The sequence below is a fragment of the Dromiciops gliroides genome, chromosome 1, assembly GCF_019393635.1.
Source record: "Dromiciops gliroides isolate mDroGli1 chromosome 1, mDroGli1.pri, whole genome shotgun sequence".
In the NCBI taxonomy this organism is placed as follows: domain Eukaryota; kingdom Metazoa; phylum Chordata; class Mammalia; order Microbiotheria; family Microbiotheriidae; genus Dromiciops; species Dromiciops gliroides.
In genome coordinates this window covers 534697568-534723029 of record NC_057861.1, presented here as the reverse complement: position 1 = coordinate 534723029, position 25462 = coordinate 534697568, and the positions used below count along the sequence as shown (strand labels likewise).

The 25462-nt window shown below is 43.3% G+C and overlaps 1 protein-coding gene across 5 annotated transcripts in view; it reads left to right on the top strand.

The window, feature by feature from the left end:
* Positions 1-25462, top strand: part of ELFN1 (extracellular leucine rich repeat and fibronectin type III domain containing 1) — a 210648-nt gene that overhangs the window by 15868 nt on the left and 169318 nt on the right. The window lies entirely within an intron of this gene.

Here is a 25462-nt window from a genome sequence, read left to right as displayed (position 1 = left end):
CATCACCACTGAACCATGAAGATGAAACCCCATACTTAAGGTAAGCTTTTTGAGAGCAGGGACCATTTCATTGTTGTGCCTGGCACCTAGTAAGCACTTAATACATACTGCTTGAATTAAATTGAATAAAATGTTAAACCTTTATTCCTGGATGTGGCTTTTGCTGTGGCTTCCTATGAATTTGGTAACATTGTCCTCTGAATCCTCATTCTTGGCTCTCCTGAGGATTTCAGAACTGAGAACGACAGAATTGGAAGGGCTGGGGTGAGGCCTTTCGACATGATCCAGATTCCACTCCCCTCAACTCCCTTCCTCACACATCCTTGTTTTTATAGAGATGATAATCAAAGCCAGAAGCCGAGAGTGGGGAAATGCCATGTCCAAAGCTTTAGAATGAGTCAGTGACAGGGCTCAAAATCCAGGCTTTCTGACTCCCCGGTTGGGTGGACAATAGCTGGGCACGAATTGGAAGTCTCAGCACTGGAACCAAGAACATCAAATCCTATCCATACTGAAATCTGTGTTCATAGGTTTGACTCCAGCTATGAGAATGAGGTCCACGTATATGGATTAGCCACTAAGTAGCTACGTGACACTGGACAATTCACCCTCCCCATCTCTGGGCCTCAGTTGCCTTAGTTGTAAAATGATGGGGTTGGATCCAATGTCCTTTAATCAGGGCCCCTTCCAGCTTTAACATGAATTATGATTCTATTAATTATAAAGTTATGATTTTGTTAATCTTAGGTAATTTTACCATTTGCATGCTTTGCAACGTGAGGGTGAACTTTTCTGCACTCTTAAGAGAAACAAACAGGCTCAAACATATCATCACAGCGTTAGGGTAGGTCTCAGATAACCCAACTGCATCTCTGATCTCATTGATTTGGGGCTTCCCTCTCACAATGTAGATTGTAATCCATCCATGCCTGCTCATCCTATGAGACTTCCTAAAACTTAACAGCCCAACAATCTGAATGCTTTCTTTTCTTTCTCCTTCTCCCTCATGATATCATGAGAAAGTGAAGCAGGTTCATTTTATTGAATCATGATTTTTAAAAATAAAAAAGGTTTTATAACTGTTTTAAAAACCATTGCTCTTACTCTTCAAAGATGTCCTTCCTCTATGCTAGACCTTCCCTTATAAGAAAGTGCAGTTGTTTTGCTTAACAAATAAAGAAAACCTTGTTTTGATAAATCATTTTCCATGGCTGACAGTGTGTGTCACGTTCTGCATCAGTAGTCTACCACCTCTCTACCAAGAGATAGAAAGCTTTAAGTTATATCTTAAGGAGGACTTCTTGCCAAGTGAGAATTATTAGACCCTGTTGATAGAGAGGCATTGTGGAATTTCCTTCTCTGGGGATCCTTAGAAGTGAGATTAATTCTTAAGAAATATGTATGTCGGAGGCAGCTAGGTGGCGCAGTGGATGAAGCACCGGCCCTGGATTCAGGAGGACCTGAGTTCAAACCTGGCCTCAGACACTTGACACTTTCTAGCTGTGTGATCCTGGGCAAGTCACTTAACCCTCATTGCCCAAGCAGAAAGAAAGAAAGGGAAGGAAGGAAGGAAGGAAGGAAGGAAGGAAGGAAGGAAGGAAGGAAGGAAGGAAGGAAGGAAGGAAGGAAGGAAGGAAGGAATTCTGCATGGAAGGAAGTCTGCATGGAAGGAAGTCTGCATGGATGGAAGTCTGCATGGATGGATGTCTGCACTGGAAAAGCAGCATCGTGGATAAGCCCTGAAGGTTCCTATGTATAGTTATGTATTTGTTGATATCTTCGTGACTAGATTGTGAAGTAGGAGAATTTGCCCTAGTCTCTCTCTGCCCTTTTCGGGACCCTTCCTAATATCTTCAGGTCTACAGTGTTCTCCATGTTCTGTTCTCCTTCCTATCAAAACCTGCTCCTAGGTAAGGATTTTATATCAGACTTTTATACTTTAGTGTAAATAAGTTCAAGTGGTCCCTCTCCTATCGTGTCCTTTGGTTTGTCTCATCTCTGAATGCAGAGTGAAAGGCTTTTTGTCTCTTCTTAAAGGCATTAGCTAACTGTATGAGGGAGGTATTTTCGATTACCTATTCTGCCTAGAGATAAGGTCAGCCTTCCATGTGTGGTTTCCTACAGGGCAAAAGCTATCAGAATAGCGGGAGAAGAAAGCCCTGGGCGTGGAGTCTTGAGTCACTTGGGTCTAAGCTGTTTCTGAAACTAACTGTGTGAATTCAGCCGAGTCACTTTACCATTATGTTCCTCAGTTTCCATTTTTGTTCAATGACCACATGAGGCTAATTTCTAAGGTTCCTCTTAGTCCCGTCTTCCTCATTCATTTGTTTTGTAAAAGCCCCTAAATCTTTATTGAATGAGAGTCTCTTTGAATAGGACACTGTGCTGAATTAGCTCTGCACAGAGAGGGAATCACATGAGAGAGGCCCATGGCATTCTGCAATGTGATTGTGTGAGGGAAGCTAATGGGTGGTGAAGAGAACAGAGGGCTCTCACTGAGAACATCAGCCCCTGTTCCCCCTTGGTACTGAGCACTGGCATTTGGGTGAGGTCCTATGAGAGAGAGAGAGAGAGAGAGGGGTTTGCTGAACACTGTCGAGGGTACACTCTCTGAAGATGGTAAGAGGCTATCCCCATTACCCAGGATTAAAATACAAGTTGAAATTGCTTTACCACATAGGTCCGTTCCAGCTGGATCCATTTAGAAGTGGATTTCTGTAAAACAAATCCTATTTTCCTGTTGATATCCATAATAAAAGCAGAGATGCCTTCTTTCCAAGGCAGCAAAAATTGTGTTGAAAAGACTGATTTGAAAAGCTAGAGGATTAGGATGGCAAAAAGCTCTTTGGTGGGTTAGGTATTGAATTGGGAGCATTGCTGTGCTTTGTAGGTATTGTAGTCCCCACCCAGCAGTTTTCCCTTTGTGCTGCCGCTCTATTTCATCATTCTCTGATGTGGGGAGGAGTAGAGGACCCGAGTTCAAATCCCAGCTCTTCCATGTACTGCCTGTGTGATGTTGGACAAATCATTTAGGCTCTGTGAGTTTGAGGTTCCTCATCTGCCAAAAGAGAGTTTGGGACTAGAAATCCTCTCAGGTTCCTTCTGCTTTTTAAGTTAAGATCCTTCGACCTTCCCACAACTTCCTACCCCTTCCACCTTTCCAAGACAGTAGTGATTATGGATAGTCTCAACTTAATAGAGTCATAGAGCTTTTCAACCTAATGCATAAATAGTAATAGTAATTATGGATATTCTCAATCTAATAGAGTTATAGAGTTTCTCAATCTAATACGTAAATAGTAATAGTAATTATGGACATTCTCAATCCAAAAGAGCTATAAAGCTTCTTAATCTAATAAATAAATAATAGAGCTTTTCAGTCTAATAAAACTGAAAGAGCGGGGTGGCAAGATTTCTGTGTCTAACATGTGATTGCATTTTGGCTTGAGGACTCCAGATTCTGTAATGTGAATTAATTCACTGATTTTTTTTTTCTTTCATTTTGGGAAGTTTGAAATTCTATGTACAGTTTCCAGTTATGGAGGATCATAGACTTAGAGCTGGAAGGGGTCTCAGAGACTTACCTCATCCATTTTATAGATGTGGAAACTGAGGCCCAACGAGGCTAAATAACTTGACCAAGATCACTTAGAATGAGGGATGCTTGTGAAGGCTCCAGGTGTTCTTCTTGAGTCTGAGCATTGGAATCTGAAATTATCCCCACCTGTGCTGCTCATTTCCAGCCTTGGAGAGAAATCACTAGATGCAATAAGATGATCTCATTCCGGGTTGGTTGTTGGAACTGATATTTCCCCCTTGGGGTGAGGTGGGGAAGTGGGGAGGCAGGAAGATGACTTAAGAGAAAGCCTTCATTTTCAGTGTGTTTATTTCAGTTTTTCCTCGTTATGAAGTACTCGGAGAGGCTGAGCGTGTTAGTTCTGGAGAATGTGATTACACAAGAGAGGGATTTTTCAGAAAGGAAAAAAAAAAACCCCAGCCCATCAGAAATCCTAATATTGCTACATGAGTTTAAATAAAAAAGTTAGAGATCAAAACACGAGTGGGCTGCAAGCTTGAAAACTTCTCTGCCAAACAACGGCAGGCGTGAAAAAAAGGCTGGTGAGAAAACACACACACACACACACACACACACACACATGACAAGCCTGTGTGTGTGTGTGTGTGTATAAATACAAAGACACCCCAGCCCCATGCAGAGAGGACCTGAGAAATGTGGGCCATGAAGGCATTTCTAATTAATTTGTCAGTGGTTTTGCCTGTGAACACCTTGTGGGGAGGAACCCAGGCTTTAGTGGGGTCAGCAAAGCCTGGCACCTGGTCTCTGAGCTCTGTGAATAATCAACCCTGCTTTCCCAGCTGGGAACGTGTTGTTTAAACTTAAGAGTTACTCTGCTGACATTCCCAGGGGCATCTCAAATATTCCATGCACCAAAAAGGACTTATGTAGCCAGTCAAGGCACTCATCTCAGTCTGTTGGAGCTGAGCCCTCAGGATTTAATTTAGTCACCCATGCATTGGGATATCATCAGTTATCACCCATCTCTGCATTCCTAGCCTTGTTCTGTAAATGAGAGTTTTGAGAGCTCAAGGTTTTTTTGTTGTGTGGTTTTTTTTTTTGTTGTTGTTGTTTTGCCTTGGGCCTGAAATGGTCTTTATGGCAAGAATTACTCGGTGCAGATAGTTAAGAAAAAGAGACATGGTCTAATCAGGATCCCCCTCCTCTCCCCAAAGCCACATATTGGGGAAGGGAAAAGGGCTTGCAAACCTCTCGAGGATCCTCCCAGCTTCCCCCCAGTTTTGTGATTCTATTTTGTTCACGTTCGTGTGGAAGGAACTGCCAGATTCCGAGCTGAAGTGATACTGGGTAGAGCTCTGGAAGTCCCACCCTTTCATTTAAAAAATGAAAAAAAAATGACAGCCTAGGAACATGAGTTACCCAGGATCAGTCAGGGAGTATCAGAGCTAGTGTTTGGACCCAGGTCCTCTGACTCCAGAACCATTGTTCTTACTTTATCCTGCCCTCAAATCTGCAAAGGGTCTCATGGTAGAGTTGACCTGTTTGGGTTTCGAACCTTCAGCATGGAGAGTTTTTCATATTGAATTCATCATCACCAAAAAAACAAAACAACAACAACAACAAAAAAAAACTCCCACCCTTCTGGACTGACAGAGAATGTCCAGTTCCCTGTCCATTCTCAGGGCCTGAAGAAGTAAGATAACTATAGACTTAAAGTTGGAAGGGACCTTAAACACCACAGGATAATGGATTAAGAGCTTCAAGGTACCGTGGAGGTCATCCAAAGCAATTCCTTTCTTTTACAGGTAAGGAAACTGAGGTGGAGTGATTTGTTCAAGGGCATAATAGAGAATGAGTGAGTTGTAAAGCTGGTATTTGGACTCAGGCCCTGTATTCCAAATCTTGTGTTCTTTCCACTCTAACCATCCCACCTCCATGACGATAATAACACAACCCTTTCATGTTCTTTTTTGTTCATTCACTTCATTTTCCCAACAGCTATGACATACACAGGTCAGGGATCATTGTCTCTATTTTCAGCCTCTGAGAACAGGGCACGATTCCTGCCTCTGACACAGAGTGCTTGTCTAATCCTGGGCAAGTCCCAGCCTTGGTGCCTGAGGCTACTGTCTAAGGAACTTCTTAACTTTTTTTGTCTCATGGTCTTTTTCTGCAGTCCCGTGAAGCCTGGGAGAATATTTTAAAATATATAAAGTAAAATACGTGGGATTAAAATGGAAACCTAAAGGTTAGGGAAACTAATCGTATAATTTTTTTCCCTTCCAAGTTCACAGACTACCCCCATCTCCCCTAAGTCTTCTATCCATGGATTCTCTCCATCAACTTCCCAGTTTTCCAATTCTGAAACTGGGTTGCAGAGGTGTTGATATGTGTTGGTAGATTGGGGTTTCCTAACTTTAAGTTACATCTACTAATAAAATAATAGATTCTGCCTCCAATGAATGAATAAATGAATAGCTAACATTTTTATAGCATTTAAAGCTTTCAAGGTACTTTTCATATATTATTACATGTGATCTTAAGACCAAGGACCTGGAGCCCACAGAAGTTAATGACTTGTTCATCATCTTGTCCTCACCACAGCTCATTACAAAAATCAAAACCCAGATCTCCGGACCCTTAGGCCCAGTCTTGTTACTTCACTGAATTCTGGGGGCCTGAGGTTGGCTCTCAGAAATGGGAGACCCTCTAACCTACTTCCTCTTTTTTTAAAATGATCTCTCCAGGCCCCTAAGGCCAAAAGTACTAGAGGAAAACCACTGGTTAAGAGTGGAGCAGTCTAGAGAACCACAAGTGAGTGGGCTGAGGTTGGGGGTAGAAAGAAGGGAGGAAATCCCTCCTTGGGTTCTCCGGGAAAGTATCCCAAATGTGGGAGGTGTTTCTGCCAATCCGCCTGGTGTCTGGTGTCTGGGGAAGCAGAGTTACTGCTCATCTCCCAGTCACACTTCCAGCACAAGCCACAGCTGACAGTGCTGAAGGGGGAGGCAATTTGGGTCAAGTCCCCTGGGGGATGTAAACACCTGAACATCAGGCTCATTCCCCTATAGTTATTCCTTGTTTCCTCCTGGGATAGCCAGTTTTACCCAATAAAAGTTCCAGGTATTTTCCCCCAGACAGCACAGCCCTAAGAGACCCAGTCTCTATGGGCTTGAGAGAAATGCAAAATTGCCAGAGAAGACTTAACCTGTCCTCCAGTTCTATTTAGCCCAAGTGACTGTTTGCTATTTAGCTTGAGTAATAGTTTTATTATTTAGACCGAGTAACAAAATTAGTAGTTTGCTGCAACACTGAACAACACTGAGCCCGGAAATGTGCTTACACACACCCGTAATTGCCTGTGTATGAGCAGAAAAAGGCCATTTTAGAAGAATTTTCTGTTTTCATACTCTACTGGCTTTTGAGGTGGGGGGAAGGGGGAAGTGAAGCACGCTATTTATTGTCAGTCAGTAGCATTTAGTGATTCACCCTTTCACTCCTTTGTCCCTCCCTTCCCTTCCCTGATTCTCACTCCGGGTTGCCCTCTCCCACAACCTGATTTATTAGGAATGGTTCGAGGGCCTTATGACTTAGCAGGGCAGGTGCAGGACTGAAGCTACTAGGTGTTAGGGGAGGCTCAATGAGTCACACGCTCCCCTCTGGGAGAGGGGAGATAATTCCATTTCCCTCTCTCCCCCTTCCCTTGAGAGTATGTATTTCTGAGAGGAGGATAAGACCATACTTGGAACTATAGATGTGGGGTTGAGGGAGAAAGAAAAGGAGTTTATAGGCTGTGTAGGTTTCATTTCTCCCAAGGGTTGGAATTCCCTTTAAATCAGGGGTTCTTAACCTGGGGTCCATGGATAGATTTAATGAACTTAGATGGGGAAAAAATTACATGTTTATTTTCATTAACCTCTACCTGAAATTCAGCATCTCCTTCAATTAATAATTTTTTAAAATTTCTGAGTAGGGTCCATTGGCCTCACCAGATTCTTCAAGGGGTCCTGGATACAAAAGAGTCTCAAGTCTAAGACATGAAGAGGATAGATGTGTGTGTGTGTGTGTGTGTGTGTGTGTGTGTGTGTAAGTAATAGAGAATATATTAAGATATATTCATGTGAGGAGATACAAGAATTGGGATGGGTTAAGAGAAGAAGCACTGTGGAGAGCATTTCGGTGTAGGTCAACAGAAGCAGAAACAGAAGGGATACTATCATTTGGAGACCACTACAAACCACCTAGACGGAAAGAGGAAATAGATGAGTGGTCTGAGAAAGAGATTACAAATCTGGCATTGAGTAAAAATGGAGGGGGCAGCTACATGGCGCAGTGGATAAAGCACCAGACCTGGATTCAGGAGGACCTGAGTTCAAATCCGGCCTCAGACACTTGACACTTACTAGCTGTGTGACCCAGGGTGAGTCACTTAACCCTTATTGCCCTGCAAAAAAAAGAAAGAAAGAAAAAGAGTAGAAATGGAGATTCCTTAGCTTTAGTGTAGTTCTTTCTCTGGCCAAGGTGGGGCAGTTAATGATTTCTCAACTCATAATAATTAATAACAACAACAACAACAATAATTATTATTATTATTTCATCCTTGGATCAAATCTACCAAGATAAAATTTGAAGAATGAATGAAGGTGCCATCTTACACAGGCTCAAAAAATCAGTTTCAGTGAACCAACTAGTATCTATTCATTGCCTACTGTGTGCCAGGCACTGACAAATTAGGAAAAGCATATCTAGACATCAGTTGATCTGAAAAAGCTCTCAGGATTTGAATGGACCATATGTATCCATGTTGTTGTTGTTGTTCATTCATGTCTGACTGACCCCATTTGGCATTTTCTTGGCAAAGATACTGGTGTGGTTTGCCATTTCCTTCTCCAGCTTGTTTTACAGATGAAGAAACCGAGGCAAACAGGGTGAAGTGACTTGCCCAGGGTCACACAGCATGTCACTATCTGAGGCCAGATTTGAACTTGTGAAGATGAATCTTCCTGACTCTAGGCCCAGTGCTCTATCCATTGGGCCACCTAGCTGCTCATATGTATCTATGTGGCTCTGTACGTGTCAACACTGTAGGATAGAAACCCAAAAAAAAAAAAATCAAATGTGATATTTGGCTGTATCAAAATGCTCAGTCTCCAGGCCTAAGGAGGTGGTCGTCTGTCTGGACCCTTCCCTGGCCAGGCCACATCTGGAATATTGAGTTCACTTCACTTCTTTTTTTTTTTTTTTTTTTTTTTGCAGGGCAATGGGGGTTAAGTGACTTGCCCAGGATCACACAGCTAGTAAGTGTCAAGTGTCTGAGGCTGGATTTGAACTCAGGTACTCCTGAATCCAGGGCCAGTGCTTTATCCACTGCGCTACCTAGCCACCCCCAAGTTCACTTCTAAACACCACATTTTGGAATGGGTATTGATAAGCTGGAAAGCTTTCCAAAGAAGGTGACCAGGCTGATGAGAGGTCTTGAGGTCCTTCCACATCAGATGGAGGAGCTGGAAATATTTAGTTCAGAAAAGGGAAGACTTGGGGGAAATATGACAGCATGATAAGTCTATGAAGGGCTGACTCCTGGAAGAGAGGCTAGACTTCTTCACCCTCATCTCAGAGGGCAGACCCAGGAGCAGTGGATAACAGAAACATGTAGGTTTGATAGAAGGAAAACCTTCCAAACAATTGAAGCTGTCCTACACTATAAAAGCCCGCCTTGGGAGATAGTGGGTTCCATCTCTGAGAACAGAAACCAGAGGACCCCTTGTTGGGTATATTGCAGAGGGAACTTTTTGTTCTAGTGTGGATTGTACTTCCAAAGCCCCATCTGATTCTGAATCTTTGAGTGGATGGTACTTGGAGTACCTATTTTGATTTGATTTGTGATTTGATTAATTTTGACTCCATCCCCACCCTAAGTGTATGATGCAATGGCAAGCTCACTGAACTTGGAGTCATAGTACCCAAATTGAAACTCTTCTGCCACTTTCTAAAGGCGGGACCCTGGCCGAGTCACCTTGAACTCCCCATGCCTCAGTTTCCCCATCTGTAAAATGAGGGGCCTAGAACTCATCGGCCTCTAAGGTCCCCTCCAACTCTCGTTCTCTGGTCTTTCATCCTGTAATCCTGTGAAGTCTGTTGTTTATTTGTTATGGACTGTCTTCCTTGCCAAATGGATCCACAGGAAGTCCCTCGACGTATGGAGGGTGATGGATGTTGGCTCATGGCCTCCTTGTGGGCTGGTGATTGAGTTGGGTTGGGTTGATTGTGTTTCTGAGGAGGGGGTGGAAGAGAGGACTCCTGAGACCTTTCTGACCTTGGGAAGATTTTCTTTGCAACACTGGCATTGATTTCTGGAGGCATTCTGAAGGCTAATCCATAGCCCCAGGCCTGGCCAGCCGGAAATCAAATCTGTGGGTCAAACACAAACCAGGAAAACAAAGCCCTATTGCTCCCATCCATATTTGCAGCAGAAAGTCAGGATTGTAGCTGGTCACTGAATCGGCAAAAGTGACATTTACAAATCGGCAAACACCCTTCACAATTTTTATATGGTTTACCTGGATTTTACTCATTTATTTTGAAAGTTTTATGGATGTTCTTTGGGGTTTTTTTTAACCTAACAGTCATTTCCTGATATGCCTCTGGGCCTTCGATAGGATATGACTTAGAGGATATCCTCTGTAGCATCAAAGATATAGAGCTTGGGGGCCTTGTAGGTCATCATGTTCAAACTCCCTCCCAATTTTGTAAATGAGGAAATTGAGGCACAGACTTGCCTAGGTTCATACAACTAGTATTTTAGGTAGGATTTGAATACAGGCTCTAGTCCAGTGCCCTATTCAAATCCTGATTTGGACAATGTGAGTCTAGCCTTAACTTCTCTCAGCCTCAGTTTCTTCACCTGTAAAAGAAGGAGGTTGAACTTGGTGGCCTCTGTGGTCTTTTCTATGATCCTATCTATCCTAAGAGCCTTATGACAAAGAAAAACACTTATGTGATACCAACGGATAAAAGGACTACATCCAATATCTTTATATAACATTCCATGCCCATTGGTCCCCACCTCTCTATGGCTACTCCCATTTTAAAAACAAAAACTTTGGGGCATCTAGGTGGCACAGTGGATAGAGCACTGGCCCTGGATTCAGAAGGACCTGAGTTCAAATCCGGCCTCAGATGCTTGACATTTACTAGCTGTGTGACCCTGGGCAAGTCACTTAACCCCCAGTTGCCACACCAAAAAAAAAAAAAAGCTTTTCCTCTCACGCACACTCCAGACTCAACATAGGGACCTCTTTGATACCCAAAGTCCTTGGACTCCATGCCTGACCTACAGACTTAGCTTCTTGTCTCCATGCCATGCTCCCTTTAGCCTCTGCGGATATTTTCTTCAGTCCCAAACTCTATTCTGAAAGTCTGGTGATTGGCTGATGCAAACTGCGTCCTGGGACAGGGAACCCAGAGAGGTCTGTTGATGAGGTATTAGCTCTCTTGACAGTCGGTGAGAATCCTTTCTTCCTGCCCCATCGCTTAAAGCCTGAGTAGGACACTCAAGTTATCATGTCAGATTTGGGATGGGGGACAGGGATGTAGCATCTGGTGTCTGGTTTGAGATGGAAAGGCATGACATCTGGTGTCTGGTTTTAGGATGGGGAGGGGACATGACATCTGGTGTCTGAATCAGGGATATGAAGACATGACATCTGTCTTCACATATTTGAAGGACTGTCTTGTACAGAAGAGATATCGCCTTGTACCGTGTGGTACGGTAGGGAAGGAACTAGGACCAACAGGTGGAAGTTAACAAAGAGACAGATTTTAGGGAAAGGAATGAGCATTTATTAATCACTTACTAGGCTGGGCACTGTGCTAAATGCTTTACAAATATCTCATTTTTCACAATAACAATGTGAGGTGGGTATTACTATTGTCTCCATTTTTCAGTTGAAAAACTTGAAGCAGACGTAGGGTAAGTGGCTTGCCCAGGGTCACACAGCTAGTAAGTATCTGAGGAGAGATTTGAACTCAGGTCTTCCAGATGTCAGACCTACTGAACCATGTAGCTGCCCTACAATACAATGATTTTTAGTTCTATATTAGGAACTTCCTGACCAGTAGAGCAGCCCCACAATAGAATTAGCTGCCTTGAGAAGTGAGTGGTCAGATAGCTGCCACTAGAAATCTTGAGGAGCATTCTTGACATTGGTTCCATTGCTGAAGGTGGGGCTGCCTGGACCACAATAAGGTTGTTCAGTGCGGCTCCTTCCTCCTGGCCTTAGACCCTTTCTGTGCCCCATTTGCCTGGCATTTGGGTGGAAGGTAATGAATATCTCCCCCACTTAAGGGGTCATCTTAGAATAAAATGTTACTTTTCTCAGAGGAGAGGTAGGTACAGTAAAGAAGACTCTTCATGAGATCATAGGTTAAGACCTGAGAAGAACCATAAAGGTCATAGAACCAAATCTCTTCTTTACAGATGAAGAAACTAAAGTCCAGAAAAATTCATGAGATCTTAGGTTGAAAGTGGGAAGGATCCTCAGAAATTATCCAGTCCAGGGAAGGAAGAAAGGAAGGAAACAAGCATTTACTAAGCACCTACTATGTTCCAGGCACCATACTAAGTGCTTTATAAATATCATCTCATTTGATCTTCACAAAAATCCTTTGAGGTAGGTGCTATGGTTGTTCCCATTTTACAGATAAGGAAACTGAGGCAGACAGGAATTAAGCGACTCATCCAGAATCATACAACTAGTCACTTTTTTTTTTTTTTTGCGGGGCAGTGAGGGTTAAGTGACTTGCCCAGGGTCACACAGCTAGTGTCAAGTATCTGAGGCCAGATTTCAACTCAGGTCCTCCTAAATCCAGGGCCGGTGCTTTATCCACTGTGCCACCTAGACACCCCCTACAACTAGTCACTTCTTAACCTGGGTTTAATAAACCCCAGTATAGTTTTCAGGGAGTTCCTGAACTTAGATGAAAGAAAATTACACCTCTATTTTCACTACCTTCTAACCAAAATCAATCGATAAACATTTATGAAGTGTCTACAATGTGTCAGGCACTGTGCTTAAAATGGGGGCTACAAAATGAGGTAAAAGACAGTTTCTGCCCTCAAGGAGCTTATAATCCAATGGGAGAAGCAAAATGCAAACAGCTATATACAAAACAAGCTATATCCAGGATAAGTAGGAATTAACAAAGGGAAGTCACTGGAATTGAGGGGTTGGGGAACACTCCCTGTAGAAGGTGGGATTTTAGTTGGGATGTAAAGGAAGTCAGGGAGGTCAGGAGTCAGAGTGAGGATTGCATTCCAGGCATGACAGACAGACAGAGAGAATGCCCAGCTCTGAGAGATGGATTGTCTTGTTTGTGGAACAGCCAGTGGTACTGCATTGAAGAGCATGCATCAAGGAAACCATTGGTCTGAGGGGTTCATTATGCTTCACCATACTGCCAAAGTCACACAATGTCACCATGTCACACAAAAACGGTTAAGACCCCGGATCTGGTCCAACTCCCTCATATTATTAATGATGAAACCCAGGTCAAGGAAGTTTAAGTGACTTGCCCAAAGTCACACAAGTACTGTCTGAGGTAGGATTTGAAGTCAAAATCTTCCTGATTCCAGCACTCTGTCCATGGTACCAATCTGACTCTCAGGTAAACTGGAAGGAATGACTCTCTAATGGTTTACTTTCATCCCATGTGATGGATGAATAAGATTCACGTTAGGAAAGAAAGGAGGCCTATCTATCGCCCTTGACTATATGGAAAACTACCAGTGTATAAGGTTAGCCCAAGGGGAAGGGTCCTATAGACAGGTCCCTAAGTGGAGAGTCACAAATTTCTCAAGTGAAGTTTTTCATTCTAATACCTCTACTCTAATCCCTGCCATCCCCTCCCCCCCCCCCAACCAATCCAGACCAAGAATGAGAATTTATCTAGACATCCCATTCAGCATATGGGAAACATGGAGTAGCCTTAAAAGTCTTTACCCAGGGAAATGTCTTTCCCTATATAACCACAAAACCAAAGCTGTTCCCCCCTCCCCACATCCCAAGTCAAGTCAACAACTTTTTATTAAGAATTTACTATGTGCCAGGTCTTGGCTTAAGTGTTGCAAATTTTTAAAAAGATAGACCAAAAAAAAATCATCAGGGGCAACTAGGTGGCACAGTGAATAAAGCACTATCCCTGGATTCAGGAGGACCTGAGTTCAAATCCAACCTCAGACACTTGAGACTAGCTGTGTGACCCTGGGCAAGTCACTTAACCCTCATTGCTCTGCCTTAAAAAAAAAGATAGACAATCCCTGCCCTCAAGGAGATTACTTTCTAACAGGGGAAGATTACAAATAAAAGGAAACTGAAAGAGCCTAAGGGATGAAGGTATCTTTTTTTTTTTTAATTAAGTTTAATTCTTGTTTTGTTTTGGGGGAGAGGGGGGGATGAAGGTATCTTAAGGAATAGTCCAGAGGCAGCTAGGTGGTGCAATGGATAAAGCACCAGCCCTGGATTCAGGAGGACCTGAGTTCAAATCCAGCCTCAGACATTTGACACTTACTAGCTGTGTGACCCTGAGCAAGTCACTTAACCCTCATTGCCCCACACACAAAAAAAGGGGGCAGCTAGGTGGCACAATGGATAGAGCACTAGCCCTGGAGTCAGGAGGACCTGAGTTCAAATCCTGCTTCAGACATATAACACTTACTAGCTGTGTGACCCTGGACAAGTCACTTAACCCTAATTGCCTCATCCCCCCAAAAAAAGAATAGTTCAGAAAGTCAGGAACACAGCCTAGAGAGGAATGAACACATGGCTGGCCTGGGTGTCCTCCTTAAAATGGGAGTTCTAGGAAGAATTCCTCTCCCAGCAGAGCAGGGAGAGTGCCCCTCATGACCCTTCTAAAAGGTCTGACTAGCAGAAAATGAGAGTCCTTTCCCTTTCAGCTCCAATGAGAAGCAATTGGATTTCATAGAAAGTAGTAAACCATGTTTCTTCCCCACCCCCTATAACCCATCACCAAGCCAGACTTCGAGGGGCACCAGCTAGAAAACATTTTCCAAATATTAGTCCCTTGTTTCCCATTACTTCTCTGTTCTCTTAGCCTGACAGTCAAGGCTTCCTAGTGTCTGTAGGACATAAAATGCTCAACAATATGGTTCCCAACCACCTTCAGACAATTCATCTTACTCTCTTTCATCACTACATTCCAGCCAGACTGTTTTCCTGAACTCCTACCTCCATGCTTTTATACACACCAGTCCCCATTCCTAGAATGCATTCGTTTTCCAACTCTCCCTTTTGGGATCCCTAGTTTTCTTCAAGGTTAAACTGAAGTAGAGGCTTCTAGGCAAAGCCATTCCTAATCTTCCAAATTGCTTGAAACTACCTTATATTTACTTGTCATATAAATTCTGTATCCCTCTGTAGAGGGCAAGCTTCCTGAAGGCAAGGACTGCTTCATCTTTGTCTTTATGTCTCCAGCACTCACGGTTCTCCATGGGCACTAAAATGTTCAACAGTATTGAAGTGAGGGGGCAGCTAGGTGGCGCAGTGGATAAAGCACCAACCCTGGATTCAGGAGGACCTGAGTTCAAATCTGGCCTCAGATACTAGACACTTACTAGCTGTGTGACCCCAGGGCAAGTCACTTAACCCCCATAGCCCTGAAAAAAACAACAACAAAAACCAAAAAAAACAACAAACAACAGTATTGCAGTGAGTTGAATTGAAGAATGAGCTGCCCTCAATAGGTTACTGTTTGCCAAATTGTATCCTGTGGCATCTGGGAGACACAGAAATTTAGAGTGGGAAGAGGCTTTGGCAGTCACCTACTCTAACCAGTACCTGAAAGGAATCCACCAACACTACTTACCTGACTGCCCATTACAAATAATTATCCAGTCGCTTATTTAAAAATCTCCAAGTGAGGGGTAAACTCAGTGCCATAGCTAGGTGGTACAGTGCCTAGAGCTTTGGGTCTGCAGGCAAGAAAACTGGAGTTCAAATCCAGCCTCAGACACTTTCTAGCTATGTGACCCTGGGCAAGTCATTTAGTCTTTGTCTGCCTCAGTTTCCTCAACTGTAAATGGAGAAAATAATAGCACTTCACAGGATTGCTGTGAGAATCAAATGAGATAATATCTATAAAGCACTTGGCACACAGGAGGTGCTTAATAATTGCTTATCCTCTCTGAGGCAGCCCATTTTACTTAAGGACATTTAGGAAGTTGTTTTCCCTGATATCAAGTCTAAATTTGTCTCTTTGTTACTTTCACCCATTGCTCCTGATTCTCATCTGGGGTGAAACAAACCAAGTCTATATGATGGCCCTTCAGATAATTGATCACAACTATTAGATACACCCTGAGTCTCCTTTTTTCTAAGCTAAATGCCCCACCAAGACCCTTTCCCATCCTGGCTGCTCTCTTGTGGATATTCCCTGGCTTATCAATATCCTCCCTAAACTGTGGCTCTCAGAATTGAACTCCATACTCCAGGTGAGCTTTGACCTGGGCAAAGTCCTGGAAGTTATGCTTCTGGTAATTCAACCAAAGATGGCATTGACTTCCTCATTTATAATCCACTGGGACCCTCAGATCTTTTTCAGACAAACTGCTTTCTAGTCATGCCACCTCAATATTATGCTAAAGGAGCTAATTTTTTAAAAAATCCAAGTCTAAGTATTGAATTTCATATTATGAGATTCAGCCCAATGTTCTAGCCTGTCAAGATCTTTTTGGATCCTGACTGTAATCTCTCTTCTCTATACCATTTTCCAAATCATTGATAAAAATGTTAAATAGTACCAAGGGCCAGCATAGAGCCCTGGGGCACTCTACTGCATCCCTCTGGTATTAATGTTAACCCTTTTGTTCTATGCCTTGTGAATATATGGTTAGAAGTTTGGGTGAGAAAAATTATCTTCTAAGCAATATTTACCTCTCAAAAATACTAAATTGTGTATCAATAAACCAATTTGGGGGATAGGAAAATCAGTGTTTTTTTTTTTTAATCTAAAAGCTCCCTTGTCCTCCTTTATCCTCGGGACTACACCATAAACTTAAGCTCCCTAGACCATCTTTGATGGGCTTTAGCAATATATTTAAAGTGTTTTGTGGCCATATCACTTTGGAAAACATTGATATGGATCCATAGGGTAAATGACTCTCATAGCTGGAAGGGGCTTTAAAGATCACTTCAATCTCTGTTTTTAGATTGGGAAACTGAAACCTAGAGAGGTGGGGTTCAAGAACTCCCAGTGAGTTAGCCTGGGACTAGCACCCAGAGCTCTTGACTTGTAGTCCTTACATTATCCCTCCTAGCATATTGTGGCATTGGAACAGGGTGAGCCAATAAGAACTGAGGGGAGAGGGGCGGCTAGGTGGCCCAGTGGATAAAGCACCAGCCCTGGATTCAGGAGTTCCTGAGTTCAAATCCGGCCTCAGACACTTAACACTTACTAGCTGTGTGACCCTGGGCAAGTCACTTAACCCCATTGCCCCGTAAAAAAAAAAAAAAAAAAAAAAAAAAAAGAACTGAGGGGAGAAGGGGAGAGGGAGTGAAACAGGAGGGATGCTAGAAGATGCTAGAACTCTGAGGTTGTCTAGGAGGTTGGATACCTGGGATCAGGATTAGGATCCTTGGCTCAAAGACTAGAGTGGCAGTATGGTACAATGGAAGGAGCCCTGACCCTGGAGTCAGTGGACTTCAATTCAAATTCTGCTCTGATGTTTACTACCTTTGTGACTTTGAGCAAGTTACTAGATTTCCTGGGGCTTCTTTTTCTTTCTTTTTTTTTCTTTTGGCAGGGCAATGAGGGTTAAGTGACTTGCCCAGGGTCACACAGCTAGTAAGTGTCAAGTGTCTGAGGCCAGCTTTGAACTCAGGTCCTTCCTGAATCCAGGTCCGGTGCTTTATCCACTGCACCACCTAGCTGCCCTCTTCTTTTTATCTGTAAAATGAGTGGTGTGGGCGAGATGGACTCTTACATAGTACAGTATATAGAATACTGGGCCTGGAGTCAGAAAGACCTGAGTTCAAATCCAGTCCCAGACATTTGCTGTATGGCCCTGGGCAGGTTACTTAACTTCTTCTGCCTCAGGTTTCTCAACTGTAAAAACAACAGGAACAATACTAATACCACACACCTCCCAGGGTTGTGCAAAGATAAAATAAGATATTTTTTAAGTGCTTAGTATAATGCCTAGCACATAGTAGGCATTTAATGCTAGTTGACTGACATACTGATTAGAGGTCAGGATCTAGGTAAGGGGTCTGAAGGACAGGCATGGAGCACTTTAAGGAAATGTTCCCCAATCTTTCCTCAGCTCCATCCCAAATAAGAAATTCAATGCCAGGCCTGTTCTCTATCTAATCATTAGCCTCCTGGGTAGTTGGAGGAGCTCAGCTGGGGTCCAATGTCCCCTGATTCAAAGCTTTCAGCTTTTGTCTCCATCTTCCCTCTTCCCAGTTCCCCAGATTCCTTCTCAGGGCTGAGACAGGTTGAGTCTAGCAAAGAATGCATTTACAAGGACAGAATAAATGCATAAATAATTCAGCAGATGTAGAAGGTCAGGGAACATGAAAGTTTCTGACCAGAACAGCCTCTGATCAGCTATATAACTTGCTAAACCTATCCTTTCCTTCTTCTAAATACGTAGTTTCACTGATGTGGGTGCTCCATCTACCGAGGCAGATCCCAATCCCTCCATGCCTTAGTAGATTATCCACATACATGGCGGGGGGGGGGGGGCTGAAAAACATCCATCACTAAGCCCCATATGATCTTTCTGACTGTAGATGAACCTCTCTGAGTTTGAAAAGGTCGGTCCTTGTACAATGGACACAGAGTCCAGCTAATTGAGAGTAGGGATTGTTTCATTCTTTTTCTGTGTATTCCCAATGGACAATGCCTGAACACACAGTAGGTGCTTGATAAATGCTTGTTGAATGATTAATTGATCCATCTTTAGACCCATGACAGAACTCTTTTCTAGCTTTGTAGGATCAACCAGAGATTACCATTTGTTGTCATAGCCTGATAAAGCAACCAGGGTCACCTCATCATTATAAGGCATCAGATGGAATTTGGCAGGGGAAAAACCAATCTTATCATTGATATTTTTTGGAGGGAGTGGGTCTGGATTTTTTACTTTATTGGCATAAGGAATTCCCTTCACTGATATAGATCAGCAACTCATGTAATTTACAGTGTTAAGAGAATTGTCTCTTGACTTAACCAATGGTAACTCAGTTAATATCTGTAGGGGTCAACACTTGAACCCAGATCTTCCAAAGGTTTCCTCAAGGCCTGCCCTCTAGCCAAGACAGTATACTGTCTTTTTCTTTCTTTCTTTCTTCCTTTTTTCCTTCCTTCCTTCCTTCCTTCCTTCCTTCCTTCCTTCCTTCCTTCCTTCCTTCCTTCCTTCCTTCCTTCCTTCCTTCCTTCCTTTCTTTCTTTCTTTCTTTCTTTCTTTCTTTCTTTCTTTCTTTCTTTCTTTCTTTCTTTCTTTCTTTCTTTCTTTCTTTCTTTCTTTGCAGGGCAATGAGGGTTAAGTGACTTGCCCAGGGTCACACAGCTAGTAAGTGTCAAGTGTTTGAGGCTGGATTTGAACTCAGGTCCTTCTGAATCCAAGGCCAGTGCTTTATCCACTGCACCACCTAGCTGTTCCCACTACACTGTCTTTCATTCTATTCTTTAGTCTAAACCAACTAGTAGATTTATTTAAGGTTTTCAAAGCACTTAGGAACTCATCTGATCCTCCTCCTACTAGACTTTTGAGGTACGTTACCCCATTTTACAGATGAAGAAACCAAGACTGAGATAGGTTAAGTGACTTAACCCTGGAGTCACACAGCTGGGAAGTGTCTGAGTCAAGGATTTGAACCCAAGTCTTCTTGACTCCCAAGTTCAGCATTCTATCCCTCATATTATCATGCTGCCTCTCCCCAAGACCTTGACATGTCTTGAATAGCTTTCACTATAATTCCTTAGACTCTGGAGCTGCTTGCAGGGACCAGAATAGCACCAATTTTTTCCATGATACCCATAACTGGCTTTGCAATCCACACAGTTTCTGATGCCCTTGGCTGAGCCCACAGGTTAATTTTAAAGTCAGTATCACAATCCTGTCAATTCAGGAATAGACACAACTGCCTGGCATTCCACCCACATGGTCCCATGCAAATACTGGCTACTGCCTTTTTGACCCAGTTACTGGTTCTTTCTTCTTCACCAAAGGGTGGTGGGGATGGGAAGGCAGTTAAAGAAGAAGAAACATCATATACATTTATATTCAGTTTCTGACTACTACCTGCTTCCTCCCCCTTCCCCCGGAAAAGGATAAATCATCCCCAAGTGACCCACAAGCCCCAATTCTTCATCGGCACCAGCTTGAAGAATAGAATTTGACGCTGACTCAAAGGCTCTATGAGCCACAGGCTCCCTGGATACTTCCTGCCCAAGGCCAGAATTGCTCTCAGAGAATGCAAGGGTCTGAGCCAACGCAGAAAAGCAAGTAGGTAGACCAGGCCAGAGCGGGGGAGGGTTGGGACAGGTAGCAAAGCAGCTACTGACCCCGTGATGCTAGTGGGAATGATTCATTCTGGGAATGCTTCCTTCTGTTACTGTGAACTCATTTGTATATCTAGTAATTGCGAACCAGAGGTCCCAAAACTCTTGCCATTTTTCCATCCACTGCTACACACATCCTTCTTTCTCGATCTCAGCTTCACTGTTAATAGGGTGTGTATATCTGATGAGCCAAGTTTTCTGAGGAGCCAGGAGGCTTCAGCCTATGTATAGTGCTGGATACTAATATGGCTATACACAGGTGCTAGATTACTAGGTGCTAGGTCACTGGCCCAGGAAACCAGGAAGATATGAGTTTCAGCCCCACCCATAATCCATACTGGCCAGGTGACCTTGGACAGGTCATTTAACCTCTCAATTCACTAAGGCACCTCTGTAAGAATGTCATTTGCAGAGATCTACCAGAGAGTTTCATTCCTGGGGCATTTTCTTTACCAGTGGAATCACAGGTTCACTTCCTATCTCTGTCCTGTTATAAATACTATTATCTGTTCATTCTGTGCACATTTATTTGGTGCCCACTACTTGCAAAACATTGTACCAGGCACTGGAAAAGATACAGAGCTTAAATAAGACATGGTGACTGACTTCGTGAAGCATACAGTCTAGGTGGGGGCTAAGACAATAAATAAAATAACTATGATAATACAACATTCTAGTATAAGTTCGTTGTGGAATTACAAGATGAAATGCTATGTTAGACCCTATACAGCATAATCTTTGTTTTGCCACTGATGATGTGTCAGTTTTTTATTTTCCTAGGGCTCAGTTTCCTATTCTCTAAAATGAGGACTCACTGTTCTCTAAGGTACTTTCAGCTCTGACATTGAGCCTAGTGCCTAATGGATAAACTCTGGGTAATGTCAGCATTAATTGGCTAATCTTAGCACTAGCTGGAGAGGTCTGGTTAATGATTAAATCTTTGGAAGACCCAACAGGGGGGCTGCTCATTAACTGATCTGCTAGAGGGGTGCTTACACACTTGAAGTGTTGATAATTGCTGGTCATCAGTGGTGCTAATTGAATGATAACACTATTGCAAATTTCTGTTTGTTTTTCAAGTTTTAACTTGAGCCAGACCTCTCCCGGATGATGTTAAGGGTAGCTAATGTTAATCTCCCCCCTACTGGTTCATCTCTCCTTTGCCATTCTTTTCTCTCCCTTTCCTCCCTTTCCAACATTCAAGTGGAAGATGCACTTGCTGGCTGTTGTACAAACAGTATTTACAGTTGCACAATATTAAACCCAGGTCTCCAAAGATGCCCTTTGCACACTGTTGCAGAAATGTCCTCACTCTGTATATTCCAAACCTCTTCTTTTGTGGACCTCCATCCCTGACATGGATCCTTGGGAAGCAACTATGTTTCTGAATAGTGTATCCTGTCATAAAGCTAATGGGAACTTGGAGATGAATGGTTTCTATTCAAACTAAATCAGGAAAGGCTTGAGGATAGCCATAGGGTATATTGGGGTCACTGAATAGTTATTGAGTAGAGAGAGCAGGGTTCATGGAATCATAGTTTCAGATTTGTCATTAACTTCAAGAGGTATCTAGTCCAACCTCTAGTTGGACAGCAATCACCCTCTATGACATCCTGAAGATGGGAAAGAAAGGCTGGAGACTGGAACTGTGATTTAATTGGTTTACAGAATTTCCAGGTGAGGAAACACCCTTTACCAATGCGGGTCAACACCAGCATGAAGAATAGAATTTGATGTTGATGCAAAGGCTCCCTGAATCCATCTTTCTCAAGGCCAGAATTGCTCTCAGAGATTGGAAGGGTCTGTGCCAATACAGGGAGACTAATAGGTAGACCAGGACAGAGCAGGGGAGGGACAGGTAAATCTTAGAGATTTATCCACAATCACAAAGTCAGTATGTGTCAGAGGTGGGGATTTGAACCCAGGCCTTCCTGGCTTCATGGCTAGGTCTCTATCCACTCTGCCATGATGTCCAAACTACTACCAACAATTCTTTGCATTACAGAGGAATGTAAACTTCTTGAAGAGAGGGAATGTTTCATTTTTGTATCTGCGCTCATTAGCACAGTGCCTTGCTAATCTGTTTTTGGACTGGATCTCTGATTTCATCCATATAGGGAGCTTGTTTGTTTAGGTTTTTTTTTCTTTTGGGTTTTGGGGTTGGTGGGGTTTTTTGTTGCTGTTGTTGTTGTTGGGTTTTTTTTGGTCAATCAGGGTTAAGTGATTTGCCCAGGGTCACACAGCTTAATAAGTGTCTGAGGCCGAATTTGAACTCAGGACTTCCTGATTCTAGGGCCTGTGCTCTATCTACTGTATCACCTAGCTCTTGATGTAGGGAGCTCTTGAGGAGGAAAACCCCTCCACCATTACAGATTAGCATTTGTTTTGCAACTTAAAAGTCTTAGGGAGTTGCCTGGGACTTGCCTGGGCTCAGCTACTTGCTTGCAGTCACACAGAAAATATATATTAGAAACAGGACATGAACACTGATCTTCCTGATTTCAAGGTCAACTCTTTATCCCTGGACTATATATAGTGGGTGGGCAGCTAGGTGGCTCAGTGGATAGAGCACTAGCCCTGCAGTCAGGAAGATTCATCTTCGTGAGTTGCTTACTAGCTGTATGACCCTAGGCAAGTCACTTTACCCTGTTTACCTCAGTTTCTTCATCTATAAAAATGAGCTGGGGGCGGGGGGGGGGGGGGCGGCTAGGTGGCGCCATGGATAAAGCACTGGCCCTGGATTCAGGAGTACCTAAGTTCAAATCCTGCCTCAGACACTTGACACTTACTAGCTGTGTGACCCTGGGCAAGTCACTTAACCTCCATTGCCCTGCCAAAAAAAAAAAAAAAAAAGAGCTGGAGGAGGAAATGGCAAACCACTCCAGTATCTTTCCCAAGAAAACTCCAAATGGGGTCACGAAGAGTTGGATATAACTGAAAAAAAACAACAACTCAACAACAAGAGCACATAGTGGGTACTTAATAAATATTGAATTGAATTTTATACCTTTGAAAGCCCTTTCTTGTCCATAATTATTTAGGTGGCTTTGTACAGTGAACAGTGCTGGGGTTGGAGCATCTGACTTCAATCCTTTCTCTGCTCTGTAACTTGCTGTGCTGGTCACCAGTCTCTTGAATGAGGCCGTCAAATTGGATGGCTTCTTCGGTCCCCTTCCAGCTCTGACTCTCTGATCCTGTGCTCCTCTGTATCCCTTTCTGGGCCTCAGATTCCTCAACTGTAAGATGAGCAGGTTGGATTAGATACCCCAAGGTTCCTTCCAGGTCTATGATGTCCTTTGGCCCTCACAACCACCTGATGAGGTAGGTCAGTCAGATACTACCAATTCTCATTTTATAAGGGAGAAAATTGAGGCCCAAGAGGACAAGTGGTTTGTGAAACCAACCTTCCTGTGTTTTGTTTCCCGGACAGTTGATTTTTTTTTTTTTAGTGAGGCAATTGGGGTTAAGTGACTTGCCCAGGGTCACACAGCTAGTAAGTGTTATGTGTCTGAAGCCGGATTTGAACTCAGGTACTCCTGACTCCAGGGCCGGTGCTCTATCCACTGCGCCACCTAGCTGCCCCGACAGTTGATTTTTATGAATGCCATGCTCCCTCAGCTAAGCATCAAGACTGAACAGGGCTGATTGTGGTACCCTTAAGAGCAGAGAAGGGATGAGACTCATTGTGAGCTGTTTGTCTTGGATCGGTGCAACTAGAAATTATATATGCAGAATGGAGGCCTTTTACCTACTTGGTGGGGAAAGGGCTTCAGGGAAGGTCACGGAAACCCTTTGAGTCCAACAGTTGCTGCAGAAGGTGTGGCAAGGGGGCAACTAGCTGCTGCATTGCATAGAGTATCAGTCCTGGAGTCAGGAGGATCTGAGTTCAAATCTGCCCTCAGATACTTATTAGCTGTGTGACCCTAGGCAAGTCACTTAACCCCAATTGTCTCCAAAACACTCCCAACAAACAACCAAAACCCAGAAGATATGGCAAGGTGGGGAGAAAGTGCAGGAAGGCAAAAACCTGCACTTTTTTGTGTCTGCAAGGTTTTCCTTTGCGTGGGGTGATGGTTTTTATTTATGTCATCTCTGGAAAGGGAGGGAATCAAGGGAGGGGAGGATGTGTCAGATTGAATACTCCAGAAGGTGTCCTTTTATCTCTCTACCTAACTCTGAGGGGTTGTTTTATTAACATCTCTTGAATCCACATAAATAAATAGGATGCCGGAATCCTCTCTAGGCCACCTCTAAGGGACTTCTCCAGGCTTCCTGTATGTAATAAGTTATAGAAAGACAACCTCTGCAAATGATCATCGATGCCGTTATCTATCTCATCTACCGGCCTTACGGTTTTATTAAGGAAAATTCCTGTTCAAAATGTAAACCACTCTAGAAGGGTGAGCTGGGACCATTGGGGTTGTTAGTCATCTTCTTCTGAGTCCAGTATAGCATCTGCTATTTAAAATACCCTGTGTGGCCTTGAGCAAGTGACCTCATCACCTCCATGGGCCTCAGTTTCCTCTGTAGAGAGAAGGGATTGGACTAAATGATCTCCAAGGTCCCTTCCAGCTAGACTTGTGATTTCACTTGTCCAGAAACTCCCTCTACCGATACATGTTGGCAGCTAGTGGCCTGGAGTCAGGAAGACTTGAGTTCAAATACTGCCTCTGATATTTGCTAGCTTTATGACCCTAAGCAAGTCACTTAACTTTTTTTTTTTTTTTGGTGAGGCAATTGGGGTTAAGTGACTTGCCTAGGGTCACACAGCTAGTAAGTGTTAAGTGTCTGAGGCCGGATTTGAACTCAGGTGCTCCTGACTCCAGGGCCGGTGCTCTATCCACTGTGCCACCTAGCTGCCCCAAGTCACTTAACTTTTGCTTTAGTTTCCACAGCTATAAAATGGAGATAATAACAGCACCTCCCTCTCAAGGATGTTGTGAGGATTACATAAGATATTTATTTGTAAAGCGTAGTGCCTGGTATGTAGAAGGTGCTAAATGAATGCTCTTCCCCTCCCATTCCTTCCTTTTATAGTCTTAGCAAATTGTCTGAGAGGTTAAGTTGCAGTGCTAGAATAACAGTAGCTAGCATTTATATTGGGACAGTTAGAGTGGATAGAATGCCAGGCCTGAAGTCAGGAAGACTCCTCTTCATGAGTTCAAATATGGCCTCCGACATTCACTAGTTTTGTGACCCTGGGGAAGTCACTTTAATGTTTGCCTCAGTTTCCTCATCTGTAAAATGAACTGGAGAAGGAAATGGAAAACCACTCTGCTATCTCTGCCCAGAAAACCCTAAATGGAGTCACAAAGAGTCAGATATAACTGAGATGACTGAACA